The following is a 15226-nucleotide window of genomic DNA, read 5'->3' on the forward strand; positions in this document are numbered from 1 at the left end:
GGCCGATGGAAAAGGCCGTCTTCGGGCAAGCATCGGGAGCAAACGGTACCTGCCAGTAGCTGCAGCGGAGGTCCAGGGAGCTGAACCAGGTCGACCCGGTGATGTAGTCCAGGGCGTCATCTATCCTTGGCAGGGGGTAGGAATCTTTCCGGGTGACCTCGTTCAGCTTGCGGTAGTTGACGCAGAACCTCCACGAGCCGTCTTTTTTTTTTACCAGTACAGCTGGCGCCGACCACGGGCTCGCGGAGGGCTCAATCACCCCTGCTGCGGCCATCTCCGGGATCTTTTCCTCGGCGGCAGTCCGCTTGGCATGAACCATGCGTCCCGGTGGGATGCGGATGGGCCGAGCGTCGCCGGTGTTGATTTCGTGTTGGACCAGGGCAGTGCGGGTGCAGTCCTCACCTCTCACCGCAAAGAGGTCTTCGTTCTGGGCGAGTAACTCCTGGAGCCGCTGCCGCTGGTCCTGATCGAGGCCCTCGCAGCTCCGCTGGAAGAGGTCCTCAACGGCACGCCTCGCTTCCACGCAACGCTCGGCCCCCGCCGCTGCCTTGTCTGCCCCGGCGACTACCGCCGCCACCGCCGACGCTGCCTCTTTTTCCCCCGGCTCCGGCCTGCCCTCCACCAGGTGAAGTCGCTCCCCCTGCCACACCAACTCCTGCCGGTCCAAGTCCAAACTGGCCCCCACTCGCTGCAGTAGGTCCAGCCCCAGAATGCAGTCCTCCTGGATGGGTGCAAGGTAGCAGGGGTGGCACACCGTCGCTGCACCCAGACGGAAGGCAACCACCTGTTTCCCCCGGACTGCAGCGAGCTGTCCCGTCACGGTCCTCAGCCGCAGGCTGGAGGCCTCCCATCCTGGGGGGTTGGTGCCCTCGGTGTCGGGGAGGAAGCCCGGCTGGAGTAGGGTTACCGATGAACCGGTGTCGAGTAGGGCCAGGCAGGGTTGGTCCTCGATTCGGCAGTGGAGGTACAGGCCCCGGCTACAGCCGACTTGCCCCACGGTGGCGTGAGGGGCGCAGGTTTTTACAGCGCTCTCCGGAGTGGGGGTTGAGGTGTTCAAGGGTGGCCTTCCCCGCGCTGAGCCGCCCCGTTCCCGTTTCCCGAAGCCGATCGGGCTCGGTGTCCTCTCTGTTCTGCGGGGGTCGCTGCACGGGCTGGTTCCTCTTCCCCCTCGCTGGATTCCTCCGTCGCCGCCTCGTTCAGCCAGCAGGGCGCACTGCGTCTGCTGGCGCTTCCAGTCACCCCGAACACCGCCTCAGCCCGTGTAGCAAGGGCCAAGGCCTGCTCCAGTGATGTTGGCGCGGCCAGCTGCACATGGCGCCGCAGCTCCTCAGGTGAGAGGGCCTTGAGAAAGGCCTGGAGAGCCATCTCCCGCTGCGCCTCCCGGGGGAAAGTTGGGTATCCTCGGCGGGCGAGGAACATGACATCCGCGGTGACCGGGCCCAGTCGCTCTCCTGGTCGGCGCCGCCGGAGGGCCAGCCTCTCCCGCATCAAGTCCGGCGCCTCCTCTACACCGAAGCGCAGCTGGAGGGCTGCTGCCAGCGCCGTGTAGTCGCCTCTGTCCTCCTCCGGGATGTCCAGGAGCACCTGGCAGGCCGCTCCTTCCAGCGCCGCCGCCAGGTGGCCGGACATCTCCGCCCGGCTCCAGCCATTCATCCGGGCCGCGAGCTGGAACTGCGCCTCATAGTTTTCCCAAGGCGCTTCACCATCGTAGCGACCTGGTCGCACCCGCGCCGATGGGTGTGGGAATCGCTGATCGGCTCCGGCAGGGAGGGCATCCTCTCTCCGGGGCAGCCGCCCCAATTCTACTGGTGGGACCACTACTGGGTAGCCCTGGTAAGGGCTGTGGCCACCTGTCACACCCAGGAGTTGCTCAGGCTCCCTATGTGGGCTGCCGATGGGTTCTGCTTCTTTCAGCATCAGCCGGCGCTTAACAGAATCGGGTAGTGTCTGCCACGAGTTGTTCATTCTGCCCGCTTCTGACACCAATGTAGCGTTTGCAGGTTCTTTTCAGAACTAAAGAACAGTGGAGACACGATTAACCAACCAAGCACTAGCTTTATTTGTTAACAACCACACAAAATCAAACACAGGATATACACACACATGAGGAGACTGACGGAACACGTACACATCTTTAGGGTGGTAATTACCTAACAACACACTATACTTTTACAGGACTACACAGGGCACTAGAGCTACTAGGACATTATTTACACAGGTAGGGTCAGCCGCTGGTCATCGTGCTGACCCTCAGACTCTCCCCGGCTACCACTCCCAGCATGCCCAGCGGTACTACAAGCGCCTAGGGGCACTTCCTCCTCACCACCACGCAACGGGGGCTCAGGCGGGCGCCCTTGCCGCATTAGGTCGGCCCCCCACCATCGGGGGCTCGAACCCGGGACTCCCGCGTCTCTCTGCAGGGACCCAGCCCCATGAGCCAAAGAGAGATCTCTGTACAGCCCAGTAGCTGTAGTCCTGCTATCACAGGGAAGGGCGGTGACGTCACCTGCTCTGGTACGCTGGCTCTTACAGAGTGCCTGTTGGCCGTAAGCGTTACACTCTCCCCCACTTAAATCGCTGTCCCCTGCGAAGGGCTATCCCACCCCACTTCTAACACCAATGTAACACAAAGGGGGCTCAGGCAGGCACCCTTGCCACATTAGGTCAGCCCCCCACCGTCAGGGGCTCGAACCCAGGACTCCCACGTCTCTCTGCAGGGACCCAGCCCAGTGAGCCAAAGAGAGATCTCTGTACAGCCCAGTAGCTGTAGTCCTGCTATCACAGGGAAGGGCGGTGACGTCACCTGCTCTGGTACGCCGGCTCTTACACAGTGCCTCTCAGCCGTAAGCGTTACAACATACTGTAAGTATTAAAACACTATATCCCAGCTGTTAACCATAAATCATTATAAACTATGAACTCTGTAACTCTGTGACAAAATTGCAGCAAGATCTTCAGTCCTGGAAGAGGAGCTCTCCTGTTCTGTGTGCTGTGACAACTTCAAGAATCCTGTTCTCCTGATATGTAGCCACAACATCTGTAAATTCTGTCTGCAGAATATTGGGAGCAGATGGACCCTCAGGGCTGTCCAGCTTGTAGGAGAAGACTCTCAGTGAATAGTCTCCACTCAGCCTGGCTTTAAAGCATCTCATTGGCTTTTTTAGGCTGGAGTCTATACCACCAAGGAATAAGACAAGATACACTGGAATATAAGTTGATTGAAGGGCACATAAATACATACACTCACAACAGGGCCAATTTTTCCAAAAGCCACTTAACCTGCCGGTGTGCTTTTGGACATAGTCATATTGGGACAAAAGAAAAAAAAAGTTTGTTCGCTGTGATCCAATTTCCAAGTCCCATATCTTAATCCAAAACACTAAACTCTGCTATACCATGTTACGCCATGCCTCCGAAAGACTCGTCATTCCAACGTGCATTCAAGCATGGTTCCCAATCAGCCAATTTACCCCAGCCTATTCAGTGCTGCTTCACACTCCCCCCTGTGCTCAGTATTAAGGTTTTTCCTGGTTCGAGCTACTTCCATTTTTTGCTACAACTTGCTACTTGGTTTTTGGCTTCCTGACCGTGGTTTATTTTCTGACTATGTCTCCTGGTTTTTGTTTTGGTACTTAGGTTATCGTTCTGGTTTCTACTCTCGGCTTCCTCATGGCTTACAGCACCACTTCTGGTTTTGTAGTTTTGCACCGGCTTGTGTACCTACACAAGGCTTTCGGACCTCGGATTGTTATATCGACTACATCCCTGGAGATCATTCTGGTGTTCTGCATAGGGTCCTCACTACTATTTCGTAATACACAGTTGCACAGTTCTGGTGAAAAAAGTAATAAATGAAAGTCAAACTTGGACTGTAAAACAAATATTTATCTATTTTCTTACCTCCTTATCCAATTTAGGGTCATGGCAGAGCCGAAGTTTATCTTGGTAACATACACCCTGGATGAGAAGCCAGTCTATCTCAGGGCAGACAGACACAGACATAGCTACACACACATTAATATGAGGGTCATTTTTCCCAGAAGTTAATTCACCAGCCAGTTTGTCTTTATTCTATGGGAAGAAACTAGAGCACACAGAGGGAAACTGTTCAGTCTCTGGGAGAACATACAAACTCCACACAGAAAGAATACCAGAATTGAATTGAGGAATCAGGAATTGAACCAAGGGCCACAGTGCTGTAAGGCAACAATGCTTACACGTAGTAATATTTTCTACTGTGTCTCTGTGCCACCAAGAAAAACATTAATAACACAATAACGCAACTGCACAATTGGTACCACTGAAAACATTAAATAATAACACATAGATCAGAATCCTTGGATTTGGAAAAGTGTTTTATAAAGTGTTTTGTCTTCTTCTTATACAGTACTGTATATGTTTATGCTACAGTATGTTCTAAGACTGCTGTAGTTTGTAACAGTTTACTACAGTATGAAGTTAATTAAACAGAGCAAATAATCAGGAAACCTCCTTGATCACACAGTATGAGTTGGTTACCTGTGTCTTAGGCCACTTACAGCTACAGTAGGTAAATACTCAGGCCATATTCATTATTCTGGATTTTCTGAGTAAGGCCTTGAATAGTGAAATACAATGTGTAATACAATGTAAACTACAAGCTGCAAACTGTTTTTGCTGATAACAGTATCATGCTGTAAATCTTAGGTTTACTTACTGTAGTTAATATGTGTTGAAAAAGTGCAATAATTTAGGTAAGGAAAATCTCTATTAAAACAACACTAAACTCTTATTTTTATGTAGTTTTCATTTAGACTCTTCTTTTTAAGCTTTTAGTTCTGTTTCTCATTTTTATTAATATATAATAGTAATAGATTCGTAATTTCCAAATCAGTGGGTAATTTAGAGTCAAAATAACAAAGTATTCCTGTACTGTGCTAGATTTTAGATTTAATGGCAAAACAAGATAATTCATTAGAGATATATATTATTTGACAGAGGTTTTATTTTTTTAATTTGCAGAATGTAAAGTATGTAATTTTAATGTTCATATGATATGGATTTCAGTTTTCCTAATGAAAGGCTGTGGGTACAAAAACTGTGATTTGTGCTAGGATTCTCTATTGTGCAACTTTCCTGCATTTGTTTTTATGAGATTTAAATAAAAAATAGTTTGTTTTCACCTTAAAACATTTTTCTTCCTGAATACAAAAATGATGTACAGTAGTATTCCTCCATTTAGCAGCACATTAAAAACAGAATGTTTACACATTCTGATTATGTGTGCTGGAGAAAACATCTGTCTTCCAGCACAAACCACTAACGATTATAGATAGAAGAGACACATTCTATAAAAGTTATATTTATAAAAGCTGAACACCCTGTCTCTCAACTTAATCATTTTTGCACCTCAGAATCAAGAAGATAGTTATAATATTAAAATAATATAAAATAATATCTACATGTATTAATCACATTTCTTCTGTACTGAATACCATATGAGTGAAAGTCAAAGTGCAAACAAATCTCAGAGTGATCACATGTTATTATTGAGGACAAAATGGGCAGTGATTCTGCAAGAATATGGCAATAAGATCATCTGTCCTGGAAGAAGAGCTCTCCTATCCTGTGTGCTGTGAAATCTTCAAGGGCTCTCCTGTTCTCCTGACATGTAGCCACAGTTTCTGTAAAATCTGTCTGGAGCAGCACTGGGAACAGAGGGATCTCAGGAATGTCCAATCTGCAGGAGAAGATCTCCAAGAGATCTGCCTCCCCTTAACCTGGCTCTAAAGAATCAATGTGAGGCCTTCTTACAGGAGAGGAGTCAGAGACATGCTGCAAGATCTGAAGTGCTCTGCAGTCTGCACAATGAGAAACTTCAAGTCTTCTGTTTGGGTGATGAGGAGCTTATCTGTGTTGTTAGTCAGACTTCAAGAAAACATAAAGCACATGAGCTCTGCTTAATAGAGGAAGTTATACTGGAATGTAAGGTGAGAAACGTTTGTGTATGTAAATATAAGAATCATTACATTCCACATACAATTTTACATAACATGTAAACATCATTACATGTGTAAACACATTTTGGTTTATACAGTATTTTATGAGAGCATTCTACATCATGATTTTATTTTTGGTAATTGATGACAGCGCACAACGTTTCAGCCATGGAGTTTTGGCTCCACGGCCAAAATGTTGTGGTTTCTTCTCTTTTCAGCATGGAATAAACCTACTGTATTACTTGTTCCTTTGCAGCCTATGCATGCTGACGCAACTACCCACCTGAACTATTAAAATAGTAAATAAGATAGACCACATTACTGCAGGGTGTTCAGATACAGTACATAAAAGCTGGCATGAAGTTAATACCAACCAAGTTTGTACCAGGTAATAAATCAACATCAGTAAACTTAGTAACTTAAATTTAATCCATTGAGAAAGCCACTTATTTCCGGTATGGGTAAAATGGAGTATATTCTAAAAGCACAGGGGAAATCAGGGATGTACAATTGGTATTATCATTAAAATGTAAAGATACCAGTGCTAGGAAGGTAACTAAATGTATAATGTAGGGAAAAGAGTAAATTTACCTTGGCAAAGTCCCATTTAAGTATTAATTAATTTTAGAGATTTCTTAATGAAGTCAGTGGATTGCTTTGTTTTTAATTCAGGGCTTGAGGAGGCAATTTTTTATCAGCTTTTTATTCTGAGATACTCATACTGTACTGTAGTTTTCACAAATTCCTTTCAAAATAATCTCAACCAATTTTTACCTACTAAAAGTATTTCAGAAACTGGTTCAGCTAATTTGACTTTGGGCTTCATCAAGCAATGGAGAGCTTGATGAAACTGGAATGAATTAATTGAGTGCTGATATGAAACAGTACAGCAGGGCTTCCCACACTGGAATCACATGAATCTTCAGGACAACATCCCCCTAAGTGGTCTGATTATCAGGACTAATATACAGTAACAAATGAGGTGATGGTTTAATTGCAGTACTGAATTGGAGGGGCGACATTTTGAGAAGCCCCAATTGTCATGGGAGCATTTTCTGACTCCCATGAAATGCCTAGTTTAAGACCCAATGCGTGACGGTATAATCTAGAAGAGTCTGGAGAAGGACATCAAGAAAGACACAGCAAGGTATGGTCGGGATAACAGACAGGAGATGGTGACTTGAGTGATCCAGTTCTTGGGGGGCATGGAGTAGGCTAACGAGTCCAAGGAAGTCCAGAAGGGAAAATTGGGGCGGGGTCCGTAATCCAAAAGCTGGGTGGTTCATCCAAGACAAAGTCAGTTAACACAGGGAACGGGAATGTGGAACATGGAAGATTAAAATCAAAACGAGGCAAGGCGCTCCAAGACCTGGATTCAGAGGTCAGGACGCTGTGGTGAAGCCTATGCCCTCGGGCCACCACTGTACCAGGGGTAGGTGGGCTTCTGGGCATCCATCTTCCAAAGCTGAGTCCAGAACTACGGAGACGCTGGGCTTAAATAGGGAAACAGGGATAGGAAACAGCTGGGACATATAAAGCTGGGAACACAACAAAAAATTTAGGAGCGCCCTCTAGAGGAGGAATGGATACCATGACACTAATGTAGATTATTTAGTCAAAAGGAAATGTATTTTCTGTGTTGTTCCAGGGAGAGCTCAACACTGCACTGGAGTCCATAAAAAAAGATGCTTGAAGCCTTTTATCAAGTCAAACAGACATGTAATCAAACTTTAGAGCACATGAAGGTGATCTTGCTTTGAATATATTTCAGAACTGCAAATTCAAATATTCCAATTGTCCTATTATAACAGCTATAGTAGAAGTAAAATACAAAACAGCTTTTGATCATTCAGCATTAAAAAATAATTCATTTATTCAAAAGAATGAAACCTAGGGCATCTGTTTATTTAACATTTGTGCCTGTTTGTGTTACTGAAAGAAAAGTTTGAGCTGCTTTCATTCCCAAGACATACTGTAGCGCCTTCTTTTTACAGGCCAACACAAATGTTGCACAAACAAATGTGTTGGGTTTCATTGTTTGTAGGTGGTGCATCTTAATGGAGCTCCCTTAAAATAAATTGTATTGGCAAGTGTGTTTAATGTTGTTCCTGCGAGAGCTGCGAGAATAAAACACTTATTAAAATGTAATTTATAAGGAAACTGTCATATTATGTGCATTAATGCTAAAGGGCAAATTATACTAATACTGTTCTCCTGGAGAATACCACACAAATAAACAGATTCTTATTTTAGGATTTTCACAATAATCACAATTTTCCATTCCAGTCTCAGACCCAGCATACTGAGAGACAGATAAAGGAGGAGTTTGAGAAACTTCACCAGTTTCTACAAGATGAAGAGGCAGCAAGGATATCTGCACTGAGGGACGAAGAGGAGCAGAAGAGTCAGATGATGAAGGTGAAGATTGTGAGCCTTACAAGAGAGATGACATCTCTTTCAGAGACAATCATAGCCATAGAACAGGAGATGGGAGCTGAAGACATTTCATTCCTGCAGGTAGAAATGAGTCTTTGTGACAACAGTCATCTGAAAACAGAACTACTTTAATGAATAATCACATTGTTTGAATGATTACATGAGATTGAAACTCCTATTTTAAATCCAGAAAATTCAGTCAAATGTTCTGAGCCATCTGGGCTATAACACTTTGGATGAAGGAATGTCTCTTTTCTCAGTTGTAAATGCCTTTCCTTTGAGGATTTTGAATACTCCTATGAGGTACCCTCATAGTCTTTTCTTTTCAATATAAAATGTTTCAGTTTCCTCATTTATTTAGTGCAGGTTATTACTCCAGATTGCATCTGGTTGCTGCCCTGAAATGGACTGGCATCCCACTGTGGGTGTACGCTGCCTTGCATCGAGATACCCTTTGAGCACCAGCTCTTTTCTTTTCTATAATGCAGTGAAAGAATGTGGTCTTTGAAATGAGACCTTCCTAATGCATTAATGGTCAATTTTCTAAACCTTTTTATCGAAATTTTCAGCCTTTTTTATGTATGGTGTAATGCAGCCAGAGGCAGAAACACCAAGGGGCAGGGCTTCTCCCTGACAAGCATGCATCTTTAAGAGACCACAGCTGTAGGGGATTAATAATTGGTTAAGTTACAGCAATGGGCATCATTACAAAAACAGACTGCTTACTTCCCTGAAAAGTAGTTCACTAGGCATGTGGTGGGTGAGGCAGTACCTCTGGCTGAAAGAGAGCTCTGTGTTAATCTTTGTGTGTTAATGTGTCCATTCGATTTATACAGTGCCTCATCAGTGACCTGGCTAAAACTGAAAAAGAGCAGGTAGGTGTTTGTAGGTGTGCAGCTGTGAAGCTGGCAATTGAGTCAGTCTGTGTGGTGAGGTGTGCTAGTGGAACAGCGCTGTCTGAGCTGCAAGGTTTATCGGCTTCTCGGCTGTCTGTCTGTTGTCTGCACTACGCAGGACTTGAGAGGGAGTTACTCTACCTCATGGAATCAGTGTGTCCTGATGGAGTGTGTCCAGTGTGTCCTAACCAGCCTGTCCTCCTGTCTTCCTCTTTTCTACTGTTCTATGTTCAAAACCACAGCAGCACTGACTCCTGGATATTATTGCAGAGCCTAGTGCACACTGCAGGATCCAGAGGGGGTTTTAGGAGCACTGATAGATGTTGCCAAGCACCTGGGCTCTCTGAAGTACAGAGTCTGGGAGAAGATGCTAGGGATTGATCAGTACAGTGAGTACTGGGGGACAGGGATTGTGACGGTAGTGTAAGGATACACTAATGAGGAGGTATGGATCCGGTGCTGCAGCAGGAGTAGCCGGTAGTCACGGCAACAGACAATCCGAATTGAGAGACGAGATCGTGGTCAATGAGAGGAAGGTAGGTTGAAATCCAGGACAGACACAGGTGGCAAACAATCTGAATCGAGAGGCGAGGTACGAAGTCAAAAGGCAAAAGGAGTAGTCCAAAATCCAGAGTGAAACAAGGTTTAGGAATCGCCAGGTAGAGCTCTCAGGGAGTTAACTCAATACCGACCAGCGGGAAGCAGGTTAGGATGGTTTAAATCTGCTTGCTGCACAGTAGAGCGCATGCTGATGGATTTAAACGTGCGGCGGCGCTTGTTATTATTATTAACCCACTGCTGGTACTGGTTAGCTTTTTTGTGAGATGATCTCCGCTGACTGGTGGTCGTGACAGGTAGGGTTAGGGATTTACAGGTTTTCACAGTACAGGGGGGAACATATAGAATTGTGGCACCAATCAGATAAAAGCTGTAAGTTTGACTGACTCTGGAGTAAAGTGACTGATCTCTAGTTTGGTCTACAGGTGTCACTACAAGGCCAGTTTGTCCTGGTGATTCTAAGTGTTCTAAAACTTTATTAGTATTTATTTTGTTCCTTACTTTTAACATGGCACTATTTTTATTACTTATGCATTTATTATTAAGAGCACTTGTAAAAATATTACATTTACAATATGAATTTTCAAGAGCTTTATGTTACTGTACTTCAACTACTTTAATTGCTTGAAATAATAACAATAATTAAATATCATTGATCAAGTGAGTCTTTTTTAAGATTTTTTTTCTTTTTCAATGACCTTTTGTGATTCTGGTCCCCAACACAGCAGCCCCTGACCTCGTACTATCTGAAGACCTGATGAGTGTGAGACACAGTGATGAAAGACAGCAGCTTCCTGACAGCGCAGAGAGGTTTGACTATTGTTTCTGTGTGCTGGGATCTGAGGGATTCACCTCAGGGAGACACTGCTGGAATGTGGAGGTGGGAGACAGCACTGGATCTTGGGTGCAGTCAATGAGTCCATCAACAGGAAAGAATCAATCACTGGGGCTCCAGAAGGAGGAATTGGGTCTCTAAGACTGTGGAGAAGTGTTTACAGTGCACTGAGTTCATCAGAGAAATGACTGACATTGAAGAGGAAACACCTGAAGATCAGAGTGCAGCTGGACTATGGCACAGGGGAGTTATCATTCTTTGGCCTCAGTAATGGGATTTCAGTCTACACTTTTACCTAGAAGGTGTTTCCACTCTTCTGTCCGGGCACTATTTCTCCTCCTCTGCAAATCTACCCAGTGAAGGTGTCTGTAACATTTGATAATAACACAGTGTGTTGAGGGTGAAGATCAGGGCAGCGCTGATGTTTATTACATGTGATGGTTACTACAGCTGTAGACGTTTTTCTTATGCACATACCTGTAACTATACACATAAAAGAATGAAAACAAGTGAAAACTGTTTGAACCCTTGTTTTCATATGGTAAAGCAGTCTTATGTTTACAATTTATTTGTAGAATTCCATTGATTATAAGCTACTATAACATATGTTGTACTGCTGTCTCTGCTGGAAATACCAAGTTATTGGATTTTCTAAATTAATTAACATTGATAAATTATACACAAGAAGAAATAGCACTGTTGCCTCACAGCTGTTCGGTCATGCATTCAGATTCAGTCTGGGGCACCTTCTGTTTGATTTCTAATGGTAAATGTAGTTTTATATTTACATGCAGATTATTCATTATAGCTACAATGGGAGAGAATGTAGAGTTTGTTTTGCCTATCAAAGCAGAAAAGGGGAAATTGGATATTGCTTGGCTTTTTTTGCCTGATTTCCTAGCATATTGGCATAATTTTGTTCAAAAACTAAATATAAAGTTAAATGCTGCTCTTCTTGTGAACTCCAGACCCTGCGTGTCTCCCACAGTCTATTACCCTGAAATAAATAGTGACTTGTTTTTTACACCTTCACGTACACATTTACTGAGAAGGTGTCTCCAAAAGATTTCTGTCATGATTAATGGACATTGGTAAATTGTCCCCTGTTTGTGTAGGTGTGCACCCTGGTGTGATGGCCTGGCCAGGGTGTATTCTATGGAAGTTAAGCTCAAACCATGTATTGAACTGAGCAGTTTATGAAAATAAAAAGTTACATGTCGGTTATCCCTAATAGGTAATATATTGTGATTAAATATAATACAAGAGGAAAACTCCCCCATTTGGTGTGGTACTGCTAAAAGTCTATTAACTGCCAAGGTACTGTACAGTACATGGCAACGTAATTACAGTATATATTATAAACTACAGAATAATTCATTTTTGATGTATGGTACTGTATTGCAATTACAAAAATCTAAAAGTCATCAACTTAAAATATCATAACTCATTATACTTAAGTTAACAGCCAATATCATTAACATGTTACTTTGTATATAATTGTAAATAAGTAAATTAAGTGTTGCTGTGCTTTCCTAAATGAGGCTCCAACTCTCTTCTTCATCTCTGTGGTGCAGCCACGGAGAAGCTATTCATGCAGTTCTGATTTAAAGTGTTTTCTCTCAGATAAGGAGCAGCTCCCAAATGGGGATGCGCCCAGCCATGCCTGGCTATCATGATCAATGGCCATTCCTGGCGGCTATCTGTCTGTGAGATTCTTGGGACCATCTGGATTGGGGTCCTAGATGTCAAAGGTCATTGTTACTCATTTCTCCCCTTGACTAACCAATCGGGAACCTGCAGGAAATGGTAACCCCACATGGGTCTGAAATGCCCACTAAACTTTCGACCAATCATCACCTGTCTTGATTCTGGTTTAAAAGACACTGCACAGCTCAGAAACTTTGCTTCCCCGGCCAATTCTCACACCCTGAGACAGCCACTTTGTTTCAGCAAACTGTCAGCCCATTCCATACATAAATTGCTAGCCAACGCCAATGTGGACACTTCACTTGATCACCAAAGTATACGTTTGGACTCTTGTCGACAATCTGAATAAGTTTTTATTCAGCAGCAGCTCTACACCGGAAGCAAACCAAGTTTCTTTCCCCTAAAGAGTGACTTGCTCGGATGCGCAGTCACCCTCTATGCATACTGTACTTTCTACTAGTCAGCTACTACTACTACTACTACTAGTAGGTCCCTGAGAGAGACACTGTCGGGCGCGTTGCCACAGTAGAAATCACTCCTCCTAATTCATCTGACTCTGAGCTGCATCCCGACTAGTTGACCGGGAGCCAGAGAACAGTGCCTGTTGAATGCAACAGCGATTGGATGCAGCCGCTAGCTGGTCTTTGGTGTCTGTGCCGGGAAATACGAATCCATATCTGGATAAGTAAACCTAATGCTTTACACTGCATCTCGAGAATTTACTTTTGAGTAGCTACTGTAGAATTTATATTAATGAGACTGATTAACAATAGTATAGCCAAACGGTACACAGAAGCATATTCTTTGTTTGGATCTCTTTGTGTTTTGCATCTCTTCATAATTATATACCTAACATTTTGATAACCCTCACAGTATGAGCTGCCATCTGTATCCAGGGAGATTGTTATATATTTTATATGCACAATTTATGTATTAATAAATGTATGTCGTGTATCGAATCCATTTGTGTGCGTCGCTGATCCATTGATTTTCTTATAGCCATAACAAATCACTTTGTGATTACTGCTACAATTAATAAATTGTCCCATTAATTTCACAAAACTCCCACAATAACATGTGATATACATATACTGTATACACATACAGTATTTTCTGACAGATAAATGTCTAATTATGATATACAGTATACTTTTTTATACTTTTCTGCACATTATTTTTCTGGGTTTTAGTAACTAAATGACTGGAATGGGGCACCTGTTCTGTGCTATTATTTTGAGGGAGTTGATAGGACTGGGACTTTGGAAATTTTCAAGGACCAAAATAATTGATGGTTCCAGAAGGTGTCAGTGACATTTTATTATATAAATAATTTTAGATATATACATTATTTTAAGTATGCTGTAAAAATAGGTTGTCATTCTATGTGGATATTTCATTGTATATTGTTATCAATTGAATTAAAGGGTTAAACAAAGGCTTATCAAATCTGTTTTCTCAATGACACCTCAGGAAGGGATTGGTGCCCCCTAGAGAAAGCTGACTTTTTGATCCTCCTGTCCAGCAGGAAGCTGAAAGGCGCATTGACATTAATAATAATAATTATTATAATCATTCCTTACACTTACATAGCGCTTTTCTGGACACTCCACTCAAAGCTCTTTACAGGTAATGGGGACTCCCCTCCACCACCACCAATGTGCAGCATCCACCTGGATGATGCAACGGCAGCCATAGTGCGCCAGAACGCTCACCACACAACAGCTATCAGCGGGGAGAAGAACAGAGTAATGAAGCCAATTTATAGATGGGGATTATTAGAAGGTCATGATAGGTAAGGGCCAATGGGAAATTGATTACACTTACTCTTTTTGAAAATCACCATGATTTTTTAAATGACCACAGAGAGTCAGGACCTAGGTTTAACGTCTCATCAGATGAACAGCGCCTTTTTACAGTACGGTGTCCCCGTTACTATACTGAGTCATTAGAACCAACATAGACTGCAGGGTGATTGCCCCCTGCTGGCCCCACTAGCACTGGGGCCCTGGGATTAAAGCAGTGGATTCTAAAAGACTGAACAAGCTCATCACTAGAGCAAGCTCTGTCATTGGGTCTGACCTTGACCCCTTGGAGGTAGTGGCTGAGAGGAGAATGGTGTCCAAACTAGAGGCCATCATGGACAACATCTCCCATCCCCTCTATGACAGACTTGCAGAAATGAAGAGCACATTCAGCAATAGACTGATTCATCCACGGTGCGACAGGGAGCGCTACAGGAGGTAATTCTTGCCTTCTGCCATAAGACTGTACAACGCATCCACCTTGCGTCTGGACAGAGGCGACATTGACAGTGACCTGTTTCTGGACTGTAAGCATCTACACATCTACTGCTACATCTGTTCTCTTTCTTTTTCTTTTCCCGTCTATAACCGTTTTTTGTGCAATATATGCCAGGGACCTGTGCAATACATTTATATCTATATTTACATCTATATTTATATTCATATGTGTGATACGATTTTTCTGTGTACTGTTCTGTTCTAGTTTGTTCTTTGTGTGTCCGGACTGTGAGTAACTCTTTTAGTGCACCCCTCACTGTACTGATTGTATTGTATGTATTGTACTATTATTATTATTGTATAATTTGTTACACTGTGACTGTGTTGTCTGTGTTAAGCTGCTGTTGCACTGCAATTTCCCTCACGGGATCAATAAAGTATCTACTGTATCTATCTAATCAGCAGAAACCTTAGTCTTTCCCTGGAGGTCTCCCATCCAAGTACTGACCGGGCTCACACCTGTTTAGCTTCAGTGGGTAATTTAATACTGCGAGAGTTTAGCATTGTCATGTAATG

At 43.9% G+C, this 15226-nt stretch overlaps 1 pseudogene; it reads left to right on the top strand.

The window, feature by feature from the left end:
• Positions 1 to 317: 317 nt before the first annotated feature.
• LOC102686472 (zinc-binding protein A33-like) lies at positions 318 to 11459 on the top strand (annotated as a pseudogene).
• Positions 11460 to 15226: the final 3767 nt, after the last annotated feature.

This window comes from Lepisosteus oculatus, chromosome 11, assembly GCF_040954835.1.
Source record: "Lepisosteus oculatus isolate fLepOcu1 chromosome 11, fLepOcu1.hap2, whole genome shotgun sequence".
In the NCBI taxonomy this organism is placed as follows: Eukaryota; Metazoa; Chordata; class Actinopteri; order Semionotiformes; family Lepisosteidae; genus Lepisosteus; species Lepisosteus oculatus.